Here is a 21,369-nt window from a genome sequence, read left to right as displayed (position 1 = left end):
CGACACACGCCGCACGCAGCGGCGTCCAGCCGGAATCTTCTGTGGTGGGGTGGTCCCGACACAAGCCGCACGCAGCGGTGTCCGACCATTTTTGATACTCACCGCTGCCATGCTGCCGGAATCTTCTGCTGGATGGAGTGGCCGCGACACGCGCCGCACGCAGCGGTGTCCGCCAACTCAGGAGAGCTCAGTGTCTCCCTCAGCCGGGGCCCATCCCTAGCCGCACGCAGCTGCGATGGGACCCCGCCGGCAGCTCCCACGGTGCAGACTGGCAGTGGCAGAGCTGCCAGTCTGTGAGTGTGTGTAAGAAAAATAAAATAATAAAGAAAAAAGAAGAAAATTCTTCAGCTAAACCCAAGTGAACCAGCTACCTCGGGCACTTAACTAAGACTGGCTTGGAGGGGAGATAGTAGGGGAGGAGCTAGCCACAGTGTGAGAATTTTTAAAGTGCCAGCTACCAATACCACCTACTATCTCCCCATTGTAACTACACTCCAGTGGCCCCTAGTGGATGAAGGAGAAAGAGCTGCTTAGAAAAAGTTTTTTAGGTTTCTTATTTTCAGTGAGTCCTGCTGGCAACAGGCTCACTGCTACGAGGGACTTAGGGGAGAGAAGTGAACTCACCTGCGTGCAGGATGGATTTGCTTCTTAGGCTACTGGACACCATTAGCTCCAGAGGGATCGAACACAGGCCCAGCCATGGAGTCCGGTCCCGGAGCCGTGCCGCCGACCCCCCTTGCAGATGCCGAAGTTGAAGAGGTCCAGAGGTCCGGAAACAGGCGGCAGAAGACTTTCAGTCTTCATAAGGTAGCGCACAGCACTGCAGCTGTGCGCCATTGTTGTCGGCACACTTCACACCAGCGGTCACTGAGGGTGCAGGGCGCTGGGGGGGGCGCCCTGGGCAGCAATGTATAATACCTTTTTCTATGGCTAAAATACATCACATATAGCCCTTGAGGCTATATGGATGTATTTAACCCCTGCCATATATCGCAAACTCCGGGAGAAGAGCCCGCCGTTTTAGGGGGCGGGGCCTATTCTCCTCAGCACACAGCGCCATTTTCCTGCTCAGCTCCGCTGTGAGGAAGGCTCCCAGGACTCTCCCCTGCACTGCACTACAGAAACAGGGTAAAACAGAGAAGGGGGGCATATTTTGGCGATATTTTTATATATTAAGCGCATATAACAGAAACAACACCTTGTAGGGTTGTTTATATACATTTTTATAGCGCTTTGGTGTGTGCTGGCAAACTCTCCCTCTGTCTCCCCAAAGGGCTAGTGGGGTCCTGTCTTCGATAAGAGCATTCCCTGTGTGTCTGCTGTGTGTCGGTACGTGTGTGTCGACATGTATGAGGACGATGTTGGTGTGGAGGCGGAGCAATTGCCGGTAATGGTGATGTCACCCCCTAGGGAGTCGACACCGGAATGGATGGCTTTAATTATGGAATTACGTGATAATGTTAGCACGCTGCAAAAGTCAGTTGACGACATGAGACGGACGGAAAACCAGTTAGTACCTGTCCAGGCGTCTCAGGCACCGTCAGGGGCTGTAAAACGTCCCTTACCTCAGTCAGTCGACACAGGTACCGACACAGATGAATCTAGTGTCGACGGTGAAGAAAGAAACGTATTTTCCAATAGGGCCACACGTTATATGATCACGGCAATGAAGGAGGCTTTGCATATCTCTGATACTGCAGGTACCTCAAAGGGGGGTATTATGTGGGGTGTGAAAAAACTACCTGTAGCTTTTCCAGAATCAGAGGAATTGAATGACGTGTGTGATGAAGCGTGGGTTAACCCCGATAGAAAACTGCTAATTTCAAAGAAGTTATTGGCATTATACCCTTTCCCACCAGAGGTTAGGGCGCGCTGGGAAACACCCCCTAGGGTGGATAAGGCGCTCACACGCTTATCAAAACAAGTGGCGTTACCGTCTCCTGATACGGCCGCCCTCAAGGATCCAGCTGATAGGAGGCTGGAAACTACCCTGAAGAGTATATACACACATACTGGTGTTATACTGCGACCAGCAATAGCCTCAGCCTGGATGTGCAGTGCTGGGGTGGTGTGGTCGGATTCCCTGACTGAAAATATTGATACCCTGGATAGGGACAGTATTTTATTGACTATAGAGCAATTAAAGGATGCTTTTCTTTATATGCGAGATGCTCAGAGGGATATTTGCACTCTGGCATCGAGAGTAAGTGCGATGTCCATATCTGCCAGAAGAAGTTTATGGACGCGACAGTGGTCAGGTGATGCGGATTCCAAACGGCATATGGAAGTATTGCCGTATAAAGGAGAGGAATTATTTGGGGTCGGTCTATCGGATCTGGTGGCCACGGCAACAGCCGGAAAATCCACTTTTTTACCTCAGGTCACCTCCCAACAGAAAAAGACACCGTCTTTTCAGCCGCAGTCCTTTCGTTCCTATAAGAACAAGCGGGCAAAAGGACAGTCATATTTGCCCAGAGGCAAAGGAAGGGGTAAGAGGGTGCAGCAAGCAACTACTTCCCACGAACAGAAGCCCTCCCCGGCTTCTACAAAGCCCTCAGCATGACGCTGGGGCTGTGCAAGCGGACTCAGGGGCGGTGGGGGGTCGACTAAAGATTTTCAGCACACAGTGGGCGCGCTCACAGGTGGACCCTTGGATCCTGCAGGTAGTATCTCAGGGTTACAAGTTGGAATTCGAAAAGTCTCCCCCTCGCCGGTTCCTAAAGTCTGCTTTACCAACGTCTCCCTCAGAAAGGGCGACGGTATTGGAAGCCATTCACAAGCTGTATTCTCAGCAGGTGATAGTCAAGGTACCCCTCCTACAACAGGGAAAGGGGTATTATTCCACACTATTTGTGGTACCAAAGCCGGACGGTTCGGTAAGACCTATTCTAAATCTGAAATCCTTGAACCTGTACATACAGAAATTCAAGTTTAAGATGGAGTCACTCAGAGCAGTGATAGCGAATCTGGAAGAAGGGGACTTCATGGTGTCCCTGGACATAAAAGATGCTTATCTGCATGTCCCAATTTACCCTTCACACCAAGGGTATCTCAGGTTCGTGATACAAAACTGTCATTATCAGTTTCAAACGCTGCCGTTTGGTTTGTCCACGGCACCTCGGGTCTTTACCAAGGTAATGGCCGAAATGATGGTTCTTCTACGAAGAAAAGGCGTATTAATTATCCCTTACTTGGACGATCTCCTGATAAGGGCAAGGTCCAGAGAACAGCTGGAAGTCGGAGTAGCACTAACCCAAGTAGTGCTTCAACAACACGGGTGGATTCTGAATCTTCCAAAATCTCAATTGACCCCGACGACACGTCTGCTGTTCCTGGGAATGATTCTGGACACTGTTCAGAAAAAGGTGTTTCTCCCGGAGGAGAAAGCAAGGGAGTTATCCGAACTTGTCAGGAACCTCCTAAAACCAGGAAATGTGTCAGTACATCAATGCACAAGAGTCCTGGGAAAGATGGTGGCTTCTTACGAAGCAATTCCATTCGGCAGATTCCACGCACGAATATTTCAGTGGGATCTGCTGGACAAATGGTCCGGATCGCATCTGCACATGCATCAGCGGATAACACTGTCACCAAGAACAAGGGTGTCTCTTCTGTGGTGGTTGCAGAGTGCCCATCTGTTAGTGGGCCGCAGATTCGGCATACAGGACTGGGTCCTGGTGACTACGGATGCCAGCCTACGAGGCTGGGGAGCAGTCACACAGGGAAGAAACTTCCAGGGCGTGTGGTCAAACCTGGAGACGTCTCTTCACATAAATATACTGGAGCTAAGAGCGATTTACAATGCTCTAAGCCTGGCAAAACCGCTGCTTCAGGGTCAGCCGGTGTTGATCCAGTCGGACAACATCACGGCAGTCGCCCACGTAAACAGACAGGGCGGCACGAGAAGCAGAAGAGCAATGACAGAAGCTGCAAGGATTCTTCGCTGGGCGGAAAATCATGTCATAGCACTGTCAGCAGTGTTCATTCCGGGAGTGGACAACTGGGAAACAGACTTCCTCAGCAGACACGACCTCCACCCGGGAGAGTGGGGACTTCATCCAGAAGTCTTCCACATGATTGTGAACCGTTGGAAAAAACCAAAGGTGGACATGATGGCGTCCCGCCTCAACAAGAAACTGGACAGATATTGCGCCAGGTCAAGAGACCCTCAGGCAATAGCTGTGGACGCTCTGGTAACACCGTGGGTGTACCAGTCCGTGTATGTGTTTCCTCCTCTGCCTCTCATACCAAAGGTACTGAGAATTATACGGCTACGGGGAGTAAGAACAATACTCGTGGCTCCGGATTGGCCGAGAAGGACTTGGTACCCGGAACTTCAAGAGATGCTCACGGAAGAGCCGTGGCCTCTACCGTTAAGAAGGGACCTGCTTCAGCAGGGACCTTGTATGTTCCAAGACTTACCGCGACTGCGTTTGACGGCATGGCGGTTGAACGCCGGATTCTAAAAGAAAAGGGCATTCCAGAGGAAGTTATTCCTACCTTGATTAAAGCCAGGAAGGAAGTGACCGCACAACATTATCACCGCATTTGGAGAAAATATGTTGCGTGGTGTGAGGCCAAGAAGGCCCCAACGGAGAAATTTCAATTGGGTCGATTCCTACATTTCCTGCAGGCAGGATTGTCTATGGGCCTCAAATTGGGGTCTATTAAGGTTCAAATTTCGGCCTTATCGATTTTCTTCCAGAAAGAATTGGCTTCAGTGCCTGAAGTACAAACCTTTGTCAAAGGTGTACTACATATACAGCCCCCGATTGTGCCTCCAGTGGCACCGTGGGATCTCAACGTAGTTTTGGATTTTCTCAAATCCCATTGGTTTGAGACGCTCAAATCGGTAGATTTGAAGTATCTTACATGGAAAGTAACCATGCTACTGGCCCTGGCTTCAGCCAGGAGAGTATCAGAGTTGGCGGCTTTATCGTACAAAAGCCCATATCTGATTTTCCATTCGGACAGGGCAGAACTGCGGACGCGTCCTCAGTTTCTGCCTAAGGTGGTTTCGGCTTTTCACTTGAACCAGCCTATTGTGGTGCCTGCGGCTACTAGCGACTTGGAGGACTCCAAGTTGCTGGACGTTGTCAGAGCATTGAAAATATATATTTCAAGGACGGCTGGAGTCAGAAAATCTGACTCGCTGTTTATCCTGTATGCACCCAACAAGATGGGTGCTCCTGCGTCTAAGCAGACGATTGCTCGTTGGATCTGTAGCACAATCCAACTTGCACATTCTGTGGCAGGCCTGCCACAGCCTAAATCTGTAAATGCCCACTCCACAAGGAAGGTGGGCTCATCTTGGGCGGCTGCACGAGGGGTCTCGGCATTACAACTTTGCCGAGCAGCTACGTGGTCAGGGGAGAACACGTTTGTAAAATTTTACAAATTTGATACTCTGGCTAAGGAGGACCTGGAGTTCTCTCATTCGGTGCTGCAGAGTCATCCGCACTCTCCCGCCCGTTTGGGAGCTTTGGTATAATCCCCATGGTCCTGACGGAGTCCCCAGCATCCACTAGGACGTTAGAGAAAATAAGAATTTACTTACCGATAATTCTATTTCTCATAGTCCGTAGTGGATGCTGGGCGCCCATCCCAAGTGCGGATTGTCTGCAATACTTGTACATAGTTATTGTTACAAAAATCGGGTTATTATTGTTGTGAGCCATCTTTTCAGAGGCTTCTTCGTTGTTATCATACTGTTAACTGGGTTCAAATCACAAGTTGTACGGTGTGATTGGTGTGGCTGGTATGAGTCTTACCCGGGATTCAAGATCCTTCCTTATTGTGTACGCTCGTCCGGGCACAGTACCTAACTGAGGCTTGGAGGAGGGTCATAGGGGGAGGAGCCAGTACACACCATGTGATCCTAAAAGCTTACTTTTTGTGCCCTGTCTCCTGCGGAGCCGCTATTCCCCATGGTCCTGACGGAGTCCCCAGCATCCACTACGGACTATGAGAAATAGAATTATCGGTAAGTAAATTCTTATTTTTTATGATTCTAAGCTCTAGGTCATATGTGTAATTTTCGAACAGAATCATATTTTAGTTACATTTTATGGAAATGCCACTGTGCACTGCTGGTAAAATGCTATTTTCTATGTGTTTAAGGTTACCTTGTTGCGTTTGAGCAGTCAGAGTATACACTGTACAAACACAGTCTGTATTAGTTAATAGATAAAACATAAATGAAAGGTAAAAGAAAGCATATTCACATACATGGTGGGATACTGCCACTCTACGCCATAAAGACATGGCAGGAATGGGATGCACAAGATAGACTGACAGGACTGGGAGACACACACTGTGAGGACTAGCAGATAGACACACTATGGCAGATGGATACTAGAGTTTACCATTATATTCAAACAACTACACACGGAGCAACGTTTACTTCATTTCTAAGCAATCTGACTAGATTGCTTAGAAATTAAGATCACATTGCCCCGTGTGTAGGGGTGCCGGTGACAGCGATGCACTTTCCCGCGCGACGCTATCGCCGGTGCTTGATTGGCAGGTCACTCATTTCACCACTGGGTGATATGAGCGTGCCCCCCCCACCTCACGCTGTGCTGAGCAGGGGGACAGATGTGTGCTGAGCGGTTCGCTTAGCACACATCTCCCTCCACATCTCCCATCTGTACGGCCCTTAAGGGGGCCTAATTCAGAGTTGATCGCAGCAGCATATTTGTTAGCAGTTGGGCAAAATCATGTGCACCTCAGGGGAGACAGATATAACATTTGCAGAGAGAGTTACATTTGGGTGGGTTATATTGTTTCTGTGCAGGGTAAATACTGGCTGCTTTATTTTTACACTGCAATTTAGATTTCAGTTTTAACACACCCCACCCAAATCTAACTCTCTCTGCACATGTTATATCTGCCTCCCCTGCAGTGCACATGGTTTTGCCCAACTGCTAACAAAAAGAGCTCACAGGGTGTCCGGCAAACAAAGGCTTAGTATAAATAACAGGCAATTGTAACAATTCAAGTCTGGCAACGGGTGTATCATAAATAGCTGAAGAACCCGGCGTTGCCCGGGTCAATGAGTTGGATGTAACTGTCAACATTTGAAAAATAATTAGCAATGGGTCCGACGTCAGCCCCCTAGAATGTCTTCTGGGATCCAGTGTTACCACTCTGTTAGGGTTTTGTCCAAATCCATCCAGTCGAAGGCTCAGAACAGGTTCCCTAAGTCAAAGTTCTGCCCAGCATACACCAACAGACTGGGACCCTAAAACCGGGCCAGGATCATACTTGACCATCTCCCATTGGTTTAATTCCAGTTAGTGCAGGGGTGTCCAAATGCATAACCCTACAGACAAACAATCAAACAGACCAATGAATTTTATATGTAAGATAGCGGGCACAGGCAATAAGTAGGTCTTTTAAAAATCAGGGTCTGGCAACAGATGTATCACTGAGAGTAATGCAATCAAGGGACTGGAGCTAGGGACCAAGGTGTCTGCAGGAAGACTAATCACCTAATACGGGAGGCCTGCTTCATTTCAGTGGGACTTTTTGCACTAGTTTGAGCAGCTCCCACTGTGTTCTACCTGCTGGAAGATACAGCGCTTCTGCACAGGTGCCCGATCTGGTCTCCACATACCTCCAGCAACAGCATAGATGCGGTCGCAGAAGCCGGGGGTAACAGCTGCTTGTTGGTAACAAACTACTGCCAATGCTGACACCATGACACTGCTCATTCCCTTTCCTCTTGTGATTCTACAGACTAGCCTCCTTCTTGAGCTTGGTGATGGGAGCCTCTTGATGACATAGAAGATAAACTCAGCACATTATTGGTCTGTTCTTCTCCTACTTGCCGAATTCGGAAGGCAGGATTCTGGGATATCTGTGTTGTGGGAGGTCCAGGGTAAATTTGCAGTATTGTGTCTCAGGGAATGGGACTACGATGACACATTTCATAGTGAATCACACCCATTGCTCCCCAACTACTGTACAGGAGAACTGGACGGATTGTAAATGTGCCTACTCTCCTGTGAGCTGGTAAAACTCCACCAAATTTAGGAGTCTCATGCAAATTCTGGGAGAGATTTCAACTATAGTTCTTCTGCTGACTGAACCTCTTACACCCTTTCCTGTTTGCACCCAGTGCAGTGCAGAGCCCAGTGCTCCTGTAAAAAAAAAAAAAATTCATAGAGAAGCTGTGCATTTATTATTCGCTCCCAGTACAGGTGTTCTAGGCAACATAAACCTCCCCTTAAGTTTGTCCCTTCCCTCTATATGTCATCTTGTGTCCCCACCAGATGGGATCTATTTTGCAGTGTCCACATTGTGTCTGTATCTGGATGAGTGGGGATTAATCACATTTGAAATGTGAATTAGATGGCAGAACTTAAATGTAACTAAAAGCAACAAATAAAATCATTAAAAAATTGAATTAAAAACCTAAGATCATATTTTTTATCTCATGAATATTTCTCACATTTTTAGGTCATGTAAATCTTCGTCCGACTCAATCCTATCCTTTTCAGTGTCTCGTAAGCAATGAATCTAGGGGGTCATTCCGAGTTGATCGCTCGCTAGCTACTTTTAGCAGCCGTGCAAACGCATAGTTGCCGCCCACGGGGGAGTGTATTTTCGCTTTGCAAGTGTGCAAATGCATGTACAGCCGAGCGGGACAAATTTTTTTTTGCAGTTTCTGAGTAGCTCTGGACTTACTCAGCCCTTGCGATCACTTCAGTCTTTTTGGTCCCGGAATTGACGTCCGACACCCGCCCGTCTGCGTTTTTCCAAACACTCCCTGAAAACGGTCAGTTGACACCCATAAACGCCCTCTCCCTGTCAGTCTCCTTGCGATCAGCTGTGCGAATGGATTCTTTGTTAAATCCATCGTCCAGCAACGATTCACTTTGTACCGTACAACGCGCCTGCACGACGCGCCTACGGTGCATATGCATGCGCAGTAGTGACCTGTTTGCTGCGCTGTGAAAAATGGCAGTGAGCGATCAACTTGGAATGACCCCCCTAGTTTATTGCACTTTATATTTCTTCAGTTGTTTTTATTAAGATCTCAAGCACAGACAGACTGGGGGACAGGAATGAAAAAGGGCTATAGACAGGGCCGTCTTTTGGTATGTGCTCAATGGGCTCTTGCCCAAGGACCCCAGGAGTATAAGGGCCCTAGGCTGATAGCTGAGAGTCCCCTCTTTCCAGGGGTACCAGAATTTTGAAAATCGGCACTGGGGAACCGGAGATATCCGACTTGGAAGCAGTGGTCCCCATCCAAGCCTGTTAATTGCTCTTCCCAGCCAGACATCTCGGGTTCTGTCTGACTTACAGTTTTTCTGAGGGTATAATCCAAAAGCTGGGACTCTCCCTTTTTGGTGGACACTGGCAGCTTGTCTCTACTATGCCCAGAACCAGAGATATCAGCCTTCCAGCAGCTGGTCCCTGCTCCAGCTCCACACGCCTGATATGCAGTTTTAGATTTTCGTTGGTGGATTGTTCTGGCTCCTGAACTCTGATACCCAAGTCCCCAGAATCTTCTGAAAGTTGTGACTCTCTAGTTTTGTATCCCGTTCAAAGCTAAGAAATATATTTTCAGGAACTTGAGATATCTGCAGTCAAGCAATCTGCTCTCCCACCGGAAAATTATAAATATTAAACCTACTCCACTATCCACCCCTCCCCTACGTATTAAACACTCCCTACCACCCTGGAAGTCATGTACCAGGGCTTCTTCATTCAGCCTAATGCCCATTTCTACAGTTTAGCCCCATCTGTGCAGTAAAGGAGTAATTGTAAGAAATTACTGCTCCAGGTCCTACATGCTGAGTGGAAGATAGAACACCCCCTAACGCTTGCGGGACATCAAAGCTGCCACTGATAGCACCCCCCACCCTACCACTGGAGGAAGTGTAGGGGGCCCAGTGCATTGCTGTGCCCAGGTGCCTACACTGCTGTTAAGACGACCCTGGCTATAGAAACAACTTAAGGGCATGGAGGGTTACGTGCAAACCTTTGTTGCAGACAGAGAGATACATACAATATGAAAAATAAAAAATACATTGGCTCAAGGCAAAACACTGTTCTCAGTGTGCTTTCTAAGCATACCCATGAGATGTAGGGCCTAACTCAGACCCGATCGCTGCAACGGCAGTGATCGCAGTCTGAAGCCCTTTGGGGAGTGCGCTTGTGCAACGAATGCACTGTGCGTGCATACATCGTGAGGCCCGGTGAGATGCGAAAGCATCTCAGGGCTGCGATCGCTTTTGCCTGATTGACAGGCAGAGGCAGTCGCGGGGCGGGAAGGGGCGTGCCAACGGCATCAGAACGCCGTTGGTGGGGCGCAGTCCAGACAACGCAGGCGTGTTCAGACCGTTACGAGGCTTGGCCACGGCGACTGCTTGATGTGACACGCAGCTGATGTGACCTGGAATGCGGCGGGTAGCCGCCTGCCAACGAAGCTACTTGGCAGGTGCAAAAGCATCGCACCTGTGCGGGGGAGGGGGGGCCTGACGTGGGGAGGGCACTAAATTTAGCACATATACGATCAGGTCTGAATCGCCCCTATAGGACACTGGATATTATACCTATATAATTTACTAGTACACTTTTCTGGAAGTAATCACAGTTGACCAAACTCATTTTCTGTTGATTAAAAGGCAAATCATGTCAGACGGAAACAATGCTCGGACTGCTGGCTTCCTTATACAAAGCAGTTGTATTTGTATTATTAAATATAAAGTGTATTAATAGTGCCACGATATGAATGAAATAAGCGAACAGACGCATGTATTGCTTTATACAGCGGTAATAACGCATACTGAATGAATGAATGAATGAAGAGGTGTGTTTTTTCCCCAGTCAGTTGCATGTATGAATTTACTTCCAATCCCCTGTCTCTGTCAGTGATTTCTGTCGGCAATGGCTTTTAGAGATTTAACAGAAAATTGATCAAGCTGTCACCATTGCATGCAGGCAGAAGTACTGGGAGAGACATGTGCTTTTGTTCAGCCGGGGACTTTATACCCAGCCCTTGCAACAAGTAATTGGTCAGAGCATGACTATGGATAGAAACAAGAAGAGCAGACTTTGCTGTATCTGTGAAGAGCACAGACAGGCAGCGCATGCAGCTCAATAATGCTCTTCAATGAAAGGAGCTTTGTGAAGCATCTGAGGGTCTGGGAGCTGGAAAAGCACATTTGTACCTTGCATGCACAAAAATGTTTCTTACCTACTACTAAACCACTTATCTAGACAAAATGAGCTTACCATCAAGCTGCGAGTACCTAACGCTGGAGAAGGTGGCCAGGTTCCGAAGTGCCTACATTCACGGATCACCTTATGCTATCAACAAGCCTATCGATATTAATCAGCAGAGGAAACGGTAACTCGCAGGTGTTTTTGCCGTGTGTGGAGTCTGTGTGGTATTGTCCATTTCATATGTCAACAACCTGTTTATTACTTTTGAATTTATGGATTTGTAACAAGATGCAACACATCCAGATTATTGTAATACTGTGTATTTTTAATTCTTTCCTCCTTGCCTAAAAGGCAAGCCCTTATCATTGTGGAATAATAGGCAAAATGATAGTTAACATTAAGTTTGTCTATGTGTGTGTGCTTGGAAAAACATATATACATACAGTATGTGTGTGTGTATGTGTACACATATATATGTATGTACACACACAATTTATTTTTTCTCTACCTGACATTGTTGATGTGTCAGTCAGGCTGGGTTGCTGTTAATGCATTTTGTATGTGTTCATGGAACTGCAAGATCGGCGATGCTAGATAGGCAGGTTTCTGAGAATTCCACAATGTGTTTACCATCCAGGTACTGTACATCAGTAATGGGAATAGGAAAACATATGAAGTGGTTGGGGGCTCTGGGTGCATTAACATTTTCTGTGTATACAATGATTCTCTATTGCAATGGCTGCCAGTAATTATTATGGACTAACATCTAGCTATATTATACATAATTAGTGCTCCTAGATGTCACCTGTTTGTGCATTACTGCTGATATATCCCCATCAAAGTTCTGATTTATATGATTACGACTGTCTAACGCAGGGATGGGGAACCTTTGGCCATTCAGCTGTTGTTGAACTACACATCCCAGCATTCTCTGCAACAGTTTTAGCATGGCCAAATAGCAAAACTGTAGCAGGGCATGCTGGTAGGTATATTTGAACAACAGCTGGAGGGCCAAAGGGTCCCCACCCCTGAAACGGATGGATATGGTGGCTAAACGCTACATGGAGAAGATTCATCACCAGAAACACTGGTTTATCTTTGCTTCCAGTCCCTCAGATAAACAAAATAGAGAGCTTGGCAGCTCTCTGACCCCCAACACGCAATTTTTCTCCTCAGTGAGGACGCTTAAAACACAAATTGCTCAAAAGTTACAGCCCGAAACTGGTTCATGTTACTGTAACGCAGAACACACATTGTGAGGAAATTTCACAGCTGTAGAAAATGCCACTGACTCTCAAAGGGTGATTACGTTATAAATGTCAAAATTATATCTCCAGTATTTGCTAATAAAACAATGGATATATGTTTATTCAATGAGGGTCCAAGTGTATATTTTCACTATTTATTTGAGGTCAGAGGCAAGATGGTGCCCAGTAATGTTGTATACTTATTTGTTGTGGTGCCCAGCCTGCCCTGTGCAAGCCATGTGCTATCTACAGATACAGTATCTATCTATATCATCGATCATCTATCTATACATCGATGTAGTGTCTGACTCATGGCTATAGCTCTGTCTGTCTGTCTGTCTGTCTGTCTGTCTATCTATCTATCTATCTATCTATCTATCTATCGTCTATCAGACAATGTATCACCTGACTAGCGTCTATCTGTCTGCCTATTATCTATATAGTGTATCTATCTAGACATTAGATAGATAAATAGATACCAAGGATCCAACATAAAAGAATATCTCCCAGCGCTAATTTCATCAAGTGTATTCTCTGTAGTTTATCAAAGAATGGTAAGTAAAAATAACTCTAACACCAATACTATTTCAAAATGAAATGTATACTTTATTTCCCTAACATAAAACAGGACATTAAAAATGAACCGTACAGGATCCTTGCTTATTTCAATAGGGTCAGAAAAGATGATAATAATAAATAAATAAAGGTTAGGGTAAGTGATTCCTAATACCGGTATACTAAATACAGACAAAACAACCACATACAACACAAAACATAAAAAACCAGTGATACACTTGGTGAGTGAATTACTCACTGGATGGATATTTGTAGTCCTCAGGATAGTAATGATCAGTCTTAGGATATAAGGACAGGTGCTGTAATAAAATCACCTATCAGGCCGGCCTGATAGGTGATTTTATTACAGCACCTGTCCTTATATCCTAAGACTGATCATTACTATCCTGAGGACTACAAATATCCATCCAGTCCAATAGGAAGTATAGGCTCATGTATTGGGAGCATGTTGCTTTGTTTCTTGTGTGTGAAATGGACTTTGTGTTGGTCTCTGACGTTCCTTCTAATTATATTATTGTTCTCTGTTCATTCATTTGTATGTTAAAATAAGGTATTATGGGGGTCATTCCGACCCGATCGTTCACTACAGTATATCGCAGCACATGATCGGGTCGGAATTGCGCATGCGCCGGCAACGCAGTAGCGATCACCTTTGCCTGATTGACGGGCAGAGGCGGTCGCAGGGCGGGAGGGGGCTGTACGGCGGGGTTAAGCCGCCGTTTAGGGGGCGCAGTTCTGCCAACGCAGGAGGCGTGGCTGGACCGTTAGAGGGGTGGGCCGCGGTGGCTGCGTGACGTCTCACACAGCCGCTGCGGCCAGTGGCAGCGACGATCAACTCCCGGCCAGCCGCAGGAGCTGCGCTGGCCGGGAGTTACTCTACAAATACAAAAGCATTGTCGCTGTGCGATGCTTTTGTATTTGTGCTGGGGGAGGGGGCGGACTGACATGCGTGGCGGACTAGTACTGTGCTGGACATCCCCCCCCCCGCATGTCAGGGAAGATGATCGTAGCTGTGCTAAATTTAGCACAGCTACGATCAACTCAGAATGACCCCCTATGTGTGCGGTGCGGTTCTCCAAAAATCTGAACCCACCTGAATTTTGTGGATCCAAAGCGGACCATAACCTGGCCTGGTTCGGATTTTCCTGCGGTTCAGAATTGTATTTTAAATCCTAATTTTGGGTTTTGGATTCAGTTTGGATTGCAAATATAACATGATTTCAGCTGTTTTTTGCAATTTAGAGAAAAAAAATAAACGGAACCAAAACAAAAAAACAGTGAGGCGGTTGTGGCAAAAGCAATACCCTCCAATGAATCTGAACCAAAATCAAAACCAGCAAAAATGGGATAACGCACATCTCTAATTATAACGTTTCAGAGTTATGATATGCTTTCCTAGCCTACAGTATTCCTCTGCAATTATTACCTGTGATGTCTGTGTATTTTCTCTAGTCATTAAATGAAAATGCTTTTGTGCAGAGAGAGCAGGACAGTGGATATATAATGGGTGAGTGAGACTCGCTTCTACCATTTCAGTTTCCCTTTATCTAGTGAGGCACAATTCTTTCTTCTCCGTCTTCATAAGTGCACATTACATGAATAAATGAGATGCTTTAGAGTAAGTTCCATGATATTTGGTACGTTATTTCTTCAGGTTGGGTTTGATATGGTGACGGTCAGAGTACCGACCGCGGCATCCCGATGGTGAGTATTCCCGACAGAGGAAAGGTATGCATTTCCTAATGCCCCCTAACGCTCACTTTTTACAGCCTAAACCTAACCCCGTCCTGCAACCTAACTCTAATGGGCCCTACACACTTGTCGACCCGCCGCCGAGCTGCCCGACGTTCGATGCGGGCGACCTGGCGACGGGGAGAGTGAGGTTTCTTTACTCCCCCCCCGTCACCCAACTCCATAGCAGTGCATGGTAATATGGACGAGATCGTCCATATTGGCCTGCATGCATAAGCGACAGGGCACCAACGATGAACGAGTGCGGGGCCGCGCATCGTTCATCGTTGGTGCCTACACACTGAACGATACGAACGAGTTCTCATTCATTAATGAACGAGAACGTTCATATCGTTCAGTGTGATCGGGCAGTGTGTAGAGCCCATAACCCTCCCTGGTGGTGCCTAAACCTAACCCCCCCTTCCCACAGCCTAACCATATCCCTCTCCAGGGGTGCCTAAACCTAATTGTGATCCTCCCCGCAGCCTAAACCTACCACCCCCACCCCACCCCACACACACACCTGCAGCCTAACCCTAAAGAGGCTCATACACCTGTGATAAATTTGGACAATCTGACGTTTTGCAAATGAATAAATCTGCAATGTATGGGGTTCACAGATCGCAGATTTCAGCCACAAATCGATTGGGATGGTTAAATCAGGTTTTTCAACATGTTTAATTTCACGGATAAATTGGGACTTTAGATTGCTAGTGTAATATAGTTTACCATACACCTAAAGATTTATTGTCCAATCTGGCTGGTTGGAACGAAAATCTGGCAATGTATGGGAGCAAATGACAACTGACCATTTGCTCCGAAAATGCTGGAATAAACTGACAAAAACGGTCGTTCAGACAAATTGATTAAATCAAATGGATTTAACCAATTTGTCTGATTGAACATTTTTGTCTGCTTATCAGTGTTTGGGAGCAAATGGTCAATTGTCATTTGCTCCCATAAATTACCAGATTTTCACTCCAACCAGCCAGATTGGACAATAAATCTTTAGGTGTATGGACAACAGATCTGCCAATATTGAAAGACTCATCAGTTTACTAGAAATGGTCTGCATATTGTTGCCCATACACTACCAATCTACAGCCCCAATTGATCTGTGGAATGAAATATGTTGAAAAACCTGGTTTAACAATCCCAATCAATTTATGTCCGAAATCTGCCATCTGTGAACCCCATACATTGCAGATTTATTGACCCAGTCATCTGCAAATTGACAAATTGCTCCCAATCAATTGCTGATGTATGGGCTCCTTAACCCTAACCACCTGTTTTTCGGGTTATCTGTGGATTTTTTAAAATGTGACAGTTGGTCATACACCTGTGCTCCTCCTGGGTGACCTGGAAAACGTGACCTGTATGGGGTCCTGAGGATAGAGTTTGAGAACAACGTGAAAAGAACGTGTTGCTCTTCTCCTTTCTGAAGCTAGAGGGTCATTCGGAAATAGCACATATTTTGGGACTACATTTGCAGTACAGTAGAGCACTTTTCCGCTAATATAAATAATATCCCCATCTCTTGTAGATTACTGTCTTCAAAGGATATTCTTTGAAAACCACAAGCATATTATTTAGAGCTGGTGTGTTCCGTTTACCAGCTTTCAGAGCCACTTCTGTTCAGAAACACAAATAGCAAACAATTCATGTTCTTTGTGTGGCGTGACTGCTGCATTTGTGTTTGCAAATTCCACCTGTAATGATGGTATACTGTATATGATGGTATATATGATGTCTTCGGTATTTATCTGAGGCTGCGCTGCCACGTCAGTTGAATCAATAATATGTAAATACACTTTAAAAGAGCCTCAATCAGAACTAATAGTACAATGCTTGATGATAAGCTATCAGATAAGAGGAGCACAGCAACAGCTTCATACCAGGTACAGCTGATAAGATTATAGAAATCAATCCACGTGTTTATAGCATCACCTTCAGTTTAGGTAAGAGTGAGATATTGAAAGGCACTGATGCTACCTCCAAGTGTAGGTGCAATGAAGCAGCCAAATGCTTAAGATTTATGGCCACCGTTGTGGGCGATTTCTTCTGAACGTGGGAGGGGAGATAGATATGCAAAGCAGCAAATAGTTATTTATGCAAACATTTTAGTTTATGTAACTTAAATATAAGCATTAGCTAGATACATTTACTCATAGTGGGGCGGATTCCGGGTTGGGAGCAAAGCAAAAAAAGTAAGTAATTTTTCACCTGCACAAACCAACTTACTGGACCCACTTCAGTCAGGCTTTCATTCCCAACACTCCACAGAGACAGCACTGACTAAACTAGTGAATGATCTGGTCACTGCGAAGTCCAAAGGCCGTTACTCTCTTCTTATTCTTCTAGATCTCTCTGCTGCTTTTGACACTGTTGACCACTCTCTTCTCATACAAACACTAGGTTTTCAAGATACAGCCCTTTCTTGGTTCTCATCCTACTTATCTAATCACTCCTTCAGTGTTCACTTCTCTGAATCCACCTCCTCTTCACTACCTCTTTCAGTTGGAGTACCGCAAGACTCAGTCTTGGGTCCTCTACTTTTCTCAATCTATACCTCATCTCTTGGTAAACTAATTAGCTCTTTTGGATTTCAGTATCATCTGTACGCAGATGATACGCAAATCTATTTATCCTCCCCAGATGTGTCACCATCTGTATTAGTCCGTGTCACTGAATGCCTTTCTGACATTTCATCTTGGATGTCATCTTACCACCTCAAACTTAATATTTCCAAAACAGAGTTAATTATATTTCTACCAGCCAATAGCAGTTACCAACCTGATATCTCTATCAGTGTTGAGAACTCAACAATCAATCCTACCCCACAAGCTCGCTGCCTAGGTGTCATCCTTGACTCAGAACTATTCTTTGCTCCCCACATTCAATCTGTCTCAAAATCATGTTACATGCATCTAAAAAACATATCCAAAATACAACCATACCTTACACAAGACACTGCAAAAACTTGAATCCAGTGATGGGGAACCTCTGCACTCCAGCTGTTGTTGAACTAAACATCCCAGCATGCCCTTCTACAGTTTTAGCATGGCCAAATAGCAAAACTGTAGCACGGCATTCTGGGATATGTAGTTCAACAACAGCTAGAGTGCCGAGGTTCCCCATCACTGTGTCTAATCCATTCTCTCATTATCTCCCTCATTGTTTATTGTTTACTGGTCTTACCAAAAAGAGACTCTCACCACTACGATGCATTATGAATGCAGCTGCGAGGCTAATCTTCCTCTCTAGACATTCATCGGCTGCAGATCCACTCTGTCAGTCCCTCCATTGGTTACCTGTATTCTACCGTATTCAATATAAAATACTTTTACTCACACACAAGGCCATTAACCATGCTACACCAACATATATTTCTTCCCTTATCTCAAAATATCTCCCAACTCGACCTCCCCACTCTGCACAAGTTCAGCGTCTCTCATCCACCCTCATTACTCGCTCCCATGAACGATTGCAGGACTTTCTTCGGGCTGCACCCACTCTGTGGAGCGCCCTACCACGCTTAATAAGACTCTCCCCTAGTCTCCAAACCTTCAAGCGTTCCCTGAAGACTCACCTCTTTAGGCTAGCTTATCACATTCCAGAACCACTCACTCAACCTTCATAAGCTTTCCTATCCAATTATATCCCCACTGTACAGTCCGCACATATCCCCCACATATTTTCTTTCTTCACTTTCCCTTCCTTCTGACCCTGGTTCATCATTGCTGTGATGTGATATCAGGTAGCCCACCTAGAACCTTTGCCATCCGGTGGACAACTATGCAATAGATAACACCTATCCTTGTGTATCAATGCCTATTTCCCTATAGATTGCAAGCTTCTGAGCAGGGTCGTCCAACCTCTGTGACTGTTTATTACCTAGATTTGGTTTATCATTGTGTCCAATTGTAAAGTTAAACGGAATTTGCTGCGCTATATAAGAAACTGTTAATACATAATAAATAATAAGACTTTCCTCTAGACTTTTACAGACTTCCATTGCACAATACTTTTGGAACCCAGAATAATTGGGGCTGATAGTTGTTTGCAAGATTACTTAGTGGATCCAGTGATTTTTTTATTTCTTTCTCAACAAGACGGAACGTGGACTTTGGTGCGTCAACCTTTTGCCTGTGCATCTCCATCAAAAGCCAGTTTACTGGATGACTTCCAATATTCTGTAAACTTGTTTCTGTGCGCTGGTGATGCAGTGTTGGGGTGGTTTGGCATGTAGATCAGAAATGCCAATCTCACTGTATTTTGTTGCCTCACACAGCTTTTGTCTATATATATTTTAAAGAGGTGTATTAAAGGGGTGTGATATGCTTGACCAGCATTCGGGATGCTGGCAGCATGAATAACCGACTGTGGCGCTCGATGGAGAGAATCCCAACAGGGTGTAGGTAAGTATATTTACCCTCCCCCAATATCCCCTAACCTTCCCTTCCTGCAGCCAAGTGGTGCCTCAACCTAACCCCCCCCCCTCCCCGCAGCCTAACCATCCTCGGGAGAACCTAAACCTAACCTCCCTCCCCTGCAGCCTAACCACCGCTCCCCGCAGCTTAACCATCCTCGGGAGAACCTAAACCTAACCTCCCTCCCCTGCAGCCTAACCACCGCTCCCCGCAGCTTAATCCTCCTCGGGAGAACCTAAACCTAACCTCCCTCCCCTGCAGCCTAACCACCCTTCCCTGCAGCCTAACCCTCCTCGCGAGAACCAAAACCTAACCTCCCTCCCCTGCAGCCTAACCACCCCTCCCCGCAGCCTAACCCTCCTCGGGAGAACCTAAACCTAACCTCCCTCACCGCCATCTAACACTACAGTAGGGCACATACTTATGAGATTGGGATGCCAGGTGGCCAATTATCGGGGTTCTGGCATCGGGATCCCGACTGCCGGCATCCTGACCGCATCCTGTATAAAAGCCAATGCAATCTGCAGAATACGGTAACTGCAACTTATTTTATTGGAAATCAATTCACGATTTTCTTTACAAAACACTTTTGTGTTTTTATTGAATGAGAATTTCCAGAGTTCAAGCTGTAGAGAGTTTCCAGATACCAGTGACAATGTACTAAGCGAAAGCCTCCATCGCATACAGTTCTGCTACGTTATTGTATGGACAGAAAAGCGGTGATGCTGCAATTATCAGTTAATGAGAACAAGCAATTTATTGAAGTGGTGAAATGGTAATAGGTATTATCTTGCAGGAAAGCTGGTTACGTGTGGCAGGACCCACCTGTGTGACAACAGGGCTAAGCCAACAACATGTATATTAATAATAATAATTTTATTTATATAGCGCTCTTTCTCCAACAGGACTCAAGGCGCTTCCCAGAACTGTATTCATTAAATGGAGTATATTAAGGTGTTATGCTAAGTTTTGTCTCCCTGTACTGTCCTTTGTACGGCGCTGCAAAACACTTGTGGCGCCTTATAAATAAAATGTAATAATAATAGGGTTTTTTTTGTATTTTTTTAATCTATCTATCTATCTATCTATCTCTTCTGTTTCTGCTACTCTGGCAATCCGTCACTTAATTTAGTGAAACATTTCAAAGAATGACTAGCCTATCATATGGAGATATCTGAGCTACAGATCTCGCCACTCCCATCTTTGCCGCAATGCGTATGCATAGCGCTAATTGTCATGGGTGCAATCACATTATGCTTTTGCATCACAGAAAAGATGAGAATGGCTGCATCTGTTTATTGCTAAGCTGTAGTACTATAAAGTGGCCTAGATACAGTACCTCAAGCATCTTCAGAGTATACTAAATATACATGGTGGAAATCTATGAACCTCAGTGTACTTGTGAAGTGAGAACCATGCCACTGTCAGGCAAAGGGGTCTTTTTATCACTGAATATTTGTTATATATCCCCCGAAAACAAGATATGGCAGAACTATTCAGTGATACCTGCAAATATGTAGGATCCCCCGAATGTGCGAAGGAGAGACCGCAGCACACATCTTCAATATCTGCTGTGATCCCTTCCATCAGTCGCTCCTATATGGGGGCTGCAAAACGGTCAGATTTACCAAGCTCTGGAATGTGAAACTTCCCAGAGTGTGGCCCCGGTAACTTAGTGTCATCTGTGCTGCTGCAGCCTATGGGCTACAGATTACAGAAAATTCCAGAAAATAGCGGGAAAGGGTTCCGCACATGTGCAGACATACGCAGAGCAGCCCTGGCTACCAAAGCAGAGGTGAAATGATTGCTTTGCCTTTTTGGAGCCCTTCTCCCTATACTGTATGTCTAAAACTTGATAATTAGTAAATATGCCCCAAAGACTGAAAATTGCAATGTCTTCACTAAGCATTAAGCAAACACATTTGTGAGTCACAGGATGAGTACAGTAGCTCAGTATTTCTGTGCTGTATATATTGCACTGACTGTAGGAGCAGATTCAGTCAGCCATAATTTAGGTCCCACCATTGGCGTTTCTATAATGGGTTCAGTGTGTGCGGCGGACATTTTTCGGAGTCATGCGCATGCGCTGTAGACTCTGGCACTGTGCCAGAGTCTACAGCGCTCAGAGCGTTAACAGCGGCGGTACGGGAGAGGAGGGGGCCCACACACTGAGTCTGCACACGGGTCCCCTCCTCTCTAGAGACGCC

The 21,369-nt window shown here is 45.8% G+C and overlaps 1 protein-coding gene across 3 annotated transcripts in view; it reads left to right on the top strand.

Moving 5' to 3' along the window:
* Positions 1-21,369, top strand: part of PDE4D (phosphodiesterase 4D) — a 1,020,783-nt gene that overhangs the window by 451,180 nt on the left and 548,234 nt on the right. The gene's annotated exons all lie outside the window — the stretch shown is intronic.

The sequence above is a fragment of the Pseudophryne corroboree genome, chromosome 1 (assembly GCF_028390025.1).
Source record: "Pseudophryne corroboree isolate aPseCor3 chromosome 1, aPseCor3.hap2, whole genome shotgun sequence".
NCBI classification, from domain to species: Eukaryota; Metazoa; Chordata; class Amphibia; order Anura; family Myobatrachidae; genus Pseudophryne; species Pseudophryne corroboree.
This window is presented reverse-complemented; position numbering and strand designations above follow the sequence as displayed.